We start from the raw sequence: 9,832 nt of genomic DNA on the forward strand, positions 1-9,832 counted from the left end.
GAGATGACAATTTTAACCTGCTGCGCTGAGTTCCCCGACGAGTTAGGCTTCAAGACAAAAAATAATTTACAATTATTCTTGAAATTCAAGAGTTTAGACCGATCCCCAAAAAAACACATCAGGAGTGGGAATCTTTGGTTCAGCCGCATGTGAATGAGCAAGATAGGCAGAAATTCCCAGCACTTCAGCAGCGAGCTGCTCCACACGCTCAGACAATTGCTTCATCTCCATTGAGAGAAAAATTCCCCCTACAGCCTCAGAGATAGAGGAAAAAATATGCACACAAAAAAAAAAAAAAAAATTCTGACACTTTTTTTTCTCTACGATTCTCCCCTGCTATTGAGTACCCTAGGATCTGCGGTATGGCTGGTGATTCTGTTATGAGGAGTCACCGAAGGAGGAAAAAACAAAATACCAGCTAAGTCCAGAAAAACCAGAGAGGTTGGCAGCTATGGGATTGCAGACCCCTGGACCTATCCACAACAACTAGCAGAAGCCGTTGGGGGTTCCTACGGTGCCCTAGACCCCTCGATCACAGCCGGAGAACTTGATAGCCTAAAGACAGAATGGGGAAAAACTAAACTGCCCCAGAGCAGACCCCAAAGCAACAGGCAGCCCCCAACATATAATGATGGTGAAGCAAGATGAAAACACTAACAGATAGATAGGTTGAGCAAATGATGGGGCCCAAGGTAACTACATAGGACAGGATAGGAAAGCTGCTGTCTGCCATCCGCAAAAACCCTATCAAAATGAGCCAACCGACTGATAGGAAAAACAGGCCCTGAAGTCGCTAGGCTTCAAAAGACTATATCAGCACTCATGTATATTCTGAAGACAGAGCAAAAGATCAACAGATCAGAGACAAAAATGGAATTCAGCTCACCCCCAGCCGGGAATGGCAGAACTCCCAAAAAACAAGGCAAAACAAAAACAAAACTGAAGAGTACAAAGCAGAGCAGAAAAACTTAGCTTTGAGATGCAGGAATCAGACTGGTCTCCAAGAATCCAGCAGGAAAATCACCAGCCAGGAAGGGCGTCGGCAGCCTTATATCCAGTCCTCAATTCCAGCCACCCAGTCATCATCTAGCTGCCTAGGTGTTTGATAATCAGCCTCACTACCTTCCTTCACCAGAGGAGGGAGTTTATCAGACCTCAATGGTGAAGGGAAAAATGAACTCACAACAGATACTTTGTCAAATGCTTTGCTGAAGTCAAGATATACTATATCTACAGCATTTCCTTGATCCACCCAATCAGTGATTCCATCATAGAAGGAAATTAAGTTAGTCTGACATGACTTATTAGTTACAAACCCATGCTGACTCTGTTTAATCACTTCATTCTTATCCAGGTACTGACATACATGTTGTTTAATAATTTGTTCAAAGATCTTTCCTGGTATAGAAGTCAGACTCACCGGCCTATAGTTGCCTGGGTCCACCTTCTGCCCCTTTTTGAAGATAGGAACATTTGCTCTTCTCCAGTCTTCTGGGACTTCTCCTGTTCTCCAAGAATTTTCAAAGATTATGGAGAGGGGTTCAAAAATTTCTTCTGCTATCTCCTTCAGCACTCTGGGGTGTTATTCATCTGGACCTGGAGACTTGAATTCATTTAGGTTAGCTAAGTGTTTCCTCACTATCTTTCTGTTTATAGATATCCTGGATTCTTCTATTCCCTTAATAGGACAGTGAAGAATAGTTGATGTTACATTTCCTTTCTGAGAGAAAACAGATGCAAAATAGGAATTTAAAAGTTCGGCCTTCTCAACATCCTGTCTTACCATTTCATCATTTTCATCCTGTAAAAATCCTATAGCATCTTTGACTTTTCTTTTACTTTTGACATATCCCCAAAATCCTTTATGATTGCTTTTGACGTCTCTTGCAAGCCTCAATTCATTGTCAGCTTTAGTAACCTGATTTGTGCCCTGCAGGTTCTGCAGACAGCATTATATTCTTCTTTAGATATGCCTCCCTCTTTCCATTTTATAAACATTTTTTTCTTCCTTTTTAGCATGTGCTTAAGTTCTGTGTTCATCCATCCTGGTTTCCTTAAATGCTTCCTATTCTTCCCTCTTTTTGGAATGGTTAACAATTGTGCTTTGAGAATTTCATTTTTCAAGATTTCCCATCCTTCTTGGACATTTTTGTCTTTAAGGATATCCAGCCATTGGATCCCTCCAATTCTCTTTCTGAATCCCATAAAATCTGCCTTTCTGAAATCTAACCTTGACGTCTGAGTCTTCACAGGTCTTCCTCCTCTAGTTATCCAAAATTCTAATTCATTAGATTATACGGCTTAGCACTTATCCAGTGATCTAATGTAATCCAAAAGGTGTTTTTGGGTTTGTGTTACATGCAGTAAAGATGAGTGAATCTGACAAAAATCACACTTGAATATCCCCAATATGCAAACAATGCAAAACGGTGTAAGAACGCAGTCTACTACGTCTGGGTGTCCTCCAGTAGACGTATACACCCGAAAATGATTCACGACAGACAAGTTTGCAATGCCGGCACCATTATAGTCTATGGCACCATCGGCACATACACCATATCTCGTTTTGCGGGTAGGGGAGGACTTTGGATACAAGCATTGATAGGACCCACCAAGGCAGAGAAAAGCACAATGTGAAACCACCTTGACACAGTCAATACCATGAATACAAGACTAATCTTCAAATAAATATGAATAGGTGGGATTGGGCAGTCACCCCAAGGATGAAGCAAAAAGTGAAATGATCTAAGGGTTATGGGTGGCTGCCCCATCTTCAAAACACCTCTAATCAGGGAACTAAAGATGAGCCAACTTGTTCGGAAAACGTTTGCAAATCTCAGAGTCGGCACGAACTTCGGATTCATGTTCGAATTCCCATGCATTTTCATCAAAATTGGCAAAAGTCAGCCAAAATTTGGTAAATGATCAAGTTTCCACTAATCTGTGTGCACACGGAGGCTCGTAAGACCGTCAGATGCCAGCGTGACCCCGCAGTTGTGACTGTGACCAGCAGTAAAAATCTTACTCCAGATCATAGGCGTCGGCTGATGAGAGACTACTACTCCCATCAGCATACGCCTGCTGTCGCTGATAACAACCGGAGCAGGCGGCTGATGGGCATAGTCACCAACCGGCACCTGTACTCAAAGTAAAGAAAAAAAAAAAAAGTTAAAATATTGAAATAAAAACCACAGTATATACTCACTTTAAGGCCGTGGTCACACTTGCAACTGCAACGCAGGAAACTCACTGAGTCTCTCACCTCAATACCCGGCACTGCCGCTGGCACTCGGGACCGGAGTGTGCGGCTGCATGTATTTCTATGCAGCTGAACGCTCTGGTCCCGAGTGCCAGGTATTGAGGTGCAAGTTTCTCGCATTGCAGTTGCAATTGTGACTCCAGCCTAACACCTACTCCCTGATGCATGTCACCTGGAAAAGAGAAAAATAAACAATCATCTCTCACTTATCCGCCGTAATCCATACTGTCTCACGACAATTCGGATCACTAGTAGAGGAGTCACATCACCTGATGTGACTGTTCTACCCTGCAACACACTGACAGGAGCATGTAATCAATCTTGCAGTGTGTAGAGCTGAGCTGCCATACGTTCACTCCGGTGAACTTTCTCAGCACTACAAATGCAGGAGTGATTATACGCTCCTGTCAATGTGTCGCCGGCTGCTCGGTAAAGCAGTCACATTAGTGACTAGCCTCAGAGTCATCAGGATCATCGTGGGACATTATGGATTATCTCTTAACTTCAGAAAGGTGAGGAATATGGTTGTTTATTATAATTCAATTGCAGTGAACATTGGCTTGAGGACTGGGTAATGACACGAGTACGGTTTAATTTACAGTCAATAAAGGAGTCTGTCATTATTTCAAAGGACTTTATTCTGGGTGTCTGTGTTTTTTATTCAATATCTCTATGGGGTTGGTAATGGGGGTGTCTTATAGATGCTCTCCATTACTAATCTCTGAGCTTAAGGTCACCGGACAATACAAAGGTGACAAACTCCACAAATATGAACCCCACTTGCCACCGCTACAGGGCAGGTGGGAAAAGCCGGGCAAAGAGCCAGAATTGGCGTATCTATCACATGCAACTTTTCTGTGGCAGCTGTGGGCTGCTATTTTTAGACTGGGGTGGGGAAGGCAATATCCATGGCCCCTTACCAGCCTGAGCATACCAGCCCCTAGGCTGTCTGCTTTAGCTTGGCTGATTGTCAAAAATGGGGGGACTCCATGCAGTATTTTTAACTGTTTATTTAAATTAAAAAACAGCATGGGGACCCTTTTATTCTTGATAACCATTTTAGCTAATGCTGACCGCCACGGGGACGGTGCCAGAACGGGAGGCAAGTATAGGTTTTATTATTTAAAGGGTACAACAAGAACAACAACAACTTCTTTAATGTAAGATGGACAGGAGAAAACATCAGAAGATGTATTGGTATTAAATTCTCCCTTTAAGTGTTTGTTAACCCCTTTCTGACATCAGACGTACTATCCCGTCCATGGGACCCAGGCCCCTATGCCCATGGACGGGATAGTACATCTAGCGCGATCAGCGGCCGGGTGTCAGCTGATTATCACAGCTGACACCGGGCACTATGTGTCAGGGGCGGTCACGGACCGCCCTGATACGTTAACCCCTTGCACAACGCGATCAAACATGATCACGGTGTACCGGGAGTTAAAGGGAAGCATCGGCAGGGAGGGGGCTCCCTTTGTGCTTCCGAGCCCCAGGGGGCTCCATCCCTGCAGTTCCCCGAATCAAAGCGCAGGCATGAGGAAGTCTGCGTCTATGCCTGTGACAGATCGCTGACCTGTCACAGGACAGTGATGTTCCCCCTGGGATAACCTAATAAAAAAAAAAAAAAAAAAAAAAAAAAAAAAAAGAAAAAAAAAAAAGAAAAGAAAAAATAAATCGCTAAATAAATAAAAAAAAAAAAAATATTCCCTAATAAATTCAATTTTTGGAAATAAAAAAAAAAAATAAATAAAAGTACACTTTTGGTATTTGGTATCTCCGCGTTTGTAACGACCCGCCCTATAAAACTGTCCCATTAGTTAACCCCTTTAGCGAACCTCCTTAAATAAAAAAAGCAAAAAATAATGATTTATTATCATACCGCCGAGCAAAAAGTGCAATAACGCGCGATCAAAAAGACGCATATAAATATCCATGGTACCGCTAAAAACGTCATCTTGTCCCGCAAAAAACGAGCCACCATACAGCGTCATCAGCGAAAAAATTATAGCTCGCAGAATAAAGCGATGCAAAATTATTTTTTATATAAAATTGTTTTCATTGAATAAAAGCGCCAAAACATAAAAAAAAAAAACACATAAATGAGGCATCGCTGTAACCGTACTGACCCGAAGAATAAAGCCACCTTATCAATTTTACCGCATGCGGAACGGTGTAAACGCACCCCGCAAAAGAAATTCTTGAAGTGCTGGTTTTTGCTCATTCTGCGTCCCAAAAATCAGAATAAAAAGCGATCAAAAAAGTCATGCGCCCGAAAATGGTACCAATAAAAACGTCAACTCATCCTGCAAAAAATAAGACCTCACATGACTCTGTGGGTCAAAATACGGAAAAATTATAGGTCTCAAAATGTGGTGATGCAAAAACTATTTTTACAATAAAAAGCATCTTTTAGCGTGTGATAGCTGCCAAAAATAAAAACCCGCCATAAATAGTAAATCAAACCCCCCGTTATCACCCCCTTAGTTAGGGAAAAATAATAAAATTTAAAAAAAAAAAATTTCCATTTTCCCATTAGGGCTAGGGGTTAGGGCTAGGGCTGAGATTAGGGTTAGGGCTGTGTTGGTGTTAGGGTTGGAGTTAGAATTGGGGGTTTCCACTGTTTGGGCACATAAGGTGCTCTCCAAACGCAACATGGCGTCTGATCTCAATTCCAGCAAATTCTGCGTTGCAAAAGTCAAAATAGTGCTCCTCCCCTTCCAACCTCTGCCATGCGCCCAAACAGTGGTTTACCCCCACAAATGGGGTATCAGCTTACTCAGGACAAATTGAAAAACAACTTTTGGAGTCTAACTTCTCCTGTTACCGTTAGGAAAATAAACTAGGGGCAAAAATATCATTTTTGTGGAAAAAAATATTTTATTTTCACGCCCGGACGTTATAAACTTCTGTGAAGCACTTGGGGGTTCAAAGTGCTCACCACACATCTAGATAAGTTCCTTAGGGGGTCTAGTTTCCAAAATGGGGTCATTTGTGGGGAGTTTCCACAGTTTAGGCACATCAGAGGCTCTCCAAACGCGACATGACACCCACAAACCATTCCATCAGTCTGCATTCCAAAACGTCACTACTTCCCTTCCGAGCCCTGACGTGTGCCCATACAGTAGTTTTCTCCCAAATATGGGGTATCAGGGTACTCAGGACAAATTGGACAACAACTTTTGGGGTCCAATTTCTCCTGTTACCCTTGGGAAAATCAAAAAGTTGGGGACTAAAAGATCATGTTTGTGGAAGAAATATTTTTTTATTTTCATGCCTGGGCGTTATAAGCTTCTATGAAGCACTGGGGGGTTCAAAGTGCTCACCAGACATCTAGATAAGTTCCTTAGGGGGGGGGTCTAGTTTCCAAAATGGTGTCATTTGTGTGGGGTTTCCACTGGTTTAGGCACATCAGGGGCTTTGCAAAAGCGGCATGGCGTCCAATTCCAATTTCCAGCCAAAAAAGTCAAATGGCGCTGTTTCCCTTCCAAGCTCTGCCATGCGCCCAAATAGTGGTGGTACATATGGAGTAACAGCATAATCAGGACAAATTGCACAATAACTTTTGGGGTCCTGTTACCCTTGGAAAAATAAAAATTGAGGGTGAAAAGATCATTTTTGTGGAAAAAATGTGATTTTTGAATTGTACGGCTGTACGTTATAAACTTCTGTGATGCCCCTGGGGGTTCAAAGTTCTCACCACACATATAGATAAGTTCCTTGGGGGGGGGGGGGGGTCTAGTGTCCAAAATGGTGTCATTTGTGGGGGGGTTTTACTGTTTTGGTACATCAGGGGCTTTCCAAACGCGACATGGTGTCCGATCTCACTTCCAGCCAAAAAAGTCAAATGGCGGTGCTTCCCTTCCGAGCTCTCCCATGCGCCCAAATAGTCGTTTACACCCACATATGGGGTATCAGCGTACTCAGGACAAATTGCACAACTTTTAGGGTCCTGTTACCCTTGGGAAAATAAAAATTGGGGGTGAAAAGATCATTTTTGTGGAAAAAATATTTTTTTTTAATTGTACGGCTGTACGTTATAAACTTTTGTGAAGCCCTTGTGAGTTCAAAGTTCTCACCACATATCTAGAAAAGTTGATGGGGGGTCTAGTTTCCAAAATGGGGTCACGTGTTGGGGGGTTTCCACTGTTTAGGTACATCAGGGGCTCTCCAAACGTGACATGGCATCCGATCTGAATTCCAGCCAATTTTGCATTGAAAAAGTAAAACGGCGCTCCTTCCCTTCTGAGCTCTGCCATGCGCCGAAACAGTGGTTCCCCCCCATATATCAGGTATCAGCGTACTCAGGACAAATTGCACAATAACTTTTGCCGTCTAATTTCTCCTGTTACCCTTGGTAAAATAAAAAAAAAAAAAATTGGACCTGAAGTAATTTTTTTGTGAAAAAAAGTTAATTTTTTTTTAAACATTCAAAAATTTCTTGTGAAGCACCTGAAGGGTTAATAAACTTCTTGAATGTGGTTTTGAGCACCTTAAGGGGTGCAGTTTTTAGAATGGTGTCACTTTTGGGTATTTTCTATCATATAGACGCCTCAAAGTGACTTCAAATGTGATGTGGTCCGTAAAAATAAAATGGTGTTGCAAAAATGAGAAATCGTTGGTTAACTTTTAACCCTTATAACTTCCTAACAAAAAAAAATTTTGGTTCCAAAATTGTGCTGATGTAAAGTAAACATGTGGAAAATGTTACTTAAGTTTTTTGTGTGCCATATCTCTGTGATTTAAGGGCATAAAAATTCAAAGTTGGAAAATTGCGAAATTTTCTAAATTTGCCAAATTTCCATTTTTTTCACAAATAAACGCAAGTTATTTGAATGAAATTTTACCACTAACATGAAGTACAATATGTCACGAGAAAACAATGTCAGAATCACCAGGATCCATAGAAGCGTTCCAGAGTTATTACCTCATAAAGGGACAGTGGTCAGAATTGTAAAAATTGGCCCGGTCATGAACGTGCAAACCACCCTTGCGGGTAAAGGGGTTAAAAGGACTTCAATGCCATGAAGAGTTGACCCATTAATTTTAACTAGTATAAGCTGTATTGTGGCATTTTTAGCTCGATCATTGCCTATTACCTTTAAAGACACCAAATAAATCACATTGCATTGTGTCAATCTCCTTCCCAATTATCGGAGGTCCGACATGGAGGAAGTGGAGATATATGCAATTCCGGCTATTAGTGCAGATTTGTTGGTCTTTAGAGTATCCCCTAAATTAAAGGGAACTTGTCATCATGAAAATGTCATCTGATTTGCAGGCACCATGTTATGGAGCAGAGAGCTGAGCAGATTGATATAGAGTTATGAGAAAAGATGCAGCATAACCCGAGTTTACATCATTTGATCCTCTGCTTTTTCAGGGAATTTTGGTCCAATGGGTGTTAAAAAAAATGAAGAAGCTTTTAAATAACGGGTGAATTGCAAAATTGCTTCCTATTCCAAGCTTTTTTCAATTTTACCATTTAAAAATGAGAAAAATAACCCCTTTAAAATTAAATTTTCATCATTTGTATTGTTCATATTTATGCAGCATTACTGACATTTAGCGATGTCGCTCCAAAAGAACCAAAATTAATAAATTAAAATTCAACAATGCCAATTCAGAAAAATCCATGTCAACCATCAAGAAGCTATATGAAGCCCCAATGCATGTGAGCAACAAACTATTATTAAAAAATATCAAAGTTTAATTAGTTACCTTTGAAAATACTAATAAGAAAAATACAGTACAGGAACAAGAAATGAATGACAGGCTCCACAGTAATAATAACAATTGCTGCATGGCACGTGGCATGGTGATAGACCACTAATTCATGTATCCAAAAAGGTTAAAATCCTGCTCATCAACTAAATACCCAGTGCACCTCTTTTTTTCAGCCCCATTGCTAATTCAGCAGCGTTCATCCATTGGCTCAGGCTCATACATAAGCAGTGCACACCCCTTACCCAGACATGCCCCCCAAGGAAGCAGGGCGAAACGTGCATGTCGGGGGTCAGGGCTCCAGCTTCACTGTTTCACGCTGCAGGGATCCAGGTAATGTGTCCATGGTGACTCCCAATTGTTTGTATTTCATTTACAGGGCGCATTTCCCCTTGCCAACTCCTCCAGTTGTATATCTCCTGTGAAGAATCATTGTTGGATTAGAGTGTATGTGTAGAGGGTCTGAAGTGCTGGTTTGCCTGCCTTCGAATCCCCATGTGACATCATTGAGAAGTGTGACCACAAAAGAGGTGCACTGGGTATTTAGTTGATGAGCAGGATTTTAACCTTTTTGAATACATGAATTAGTGGTCTATCACCATGCCACGTGCCATGCAGCAATTGTTATTATTACTGTGGAGCCTGTCATTCATTTCTTGTTCCTGTACTGTTTTTTTGTTATTAGCATTTTTAAAGGTAACTAATAAACTTTGATATTTTTTATTAAGGTACTGTCACACTTAGCTTTGTACCAGCGATCCCGACCAGCGATATGACGCGGTCAGGATCGCTGGTGCATCGCTAAGTGGTCGCTAGTGAGCTGCCACAAAGGCAGATCTCACCAGCGACATC

The sequence above is a fragment of the Dendrobates tinctorius genome, unplaced genomic scaffold (genome assembly GCF_039654945.1).
Source record: "Dendrobates tinctorius isolate UK_male_01 unplaced genomic scaffold, ASM3965494v1 ptg000133l, whole genome shotgun sequence".
Lineage (NCBI taxonomy): Eukaryota > Metazoa > Chordata > Amphibia > Anura > Dendrobatidae > Dendrobates > Dendrobates tinctorius.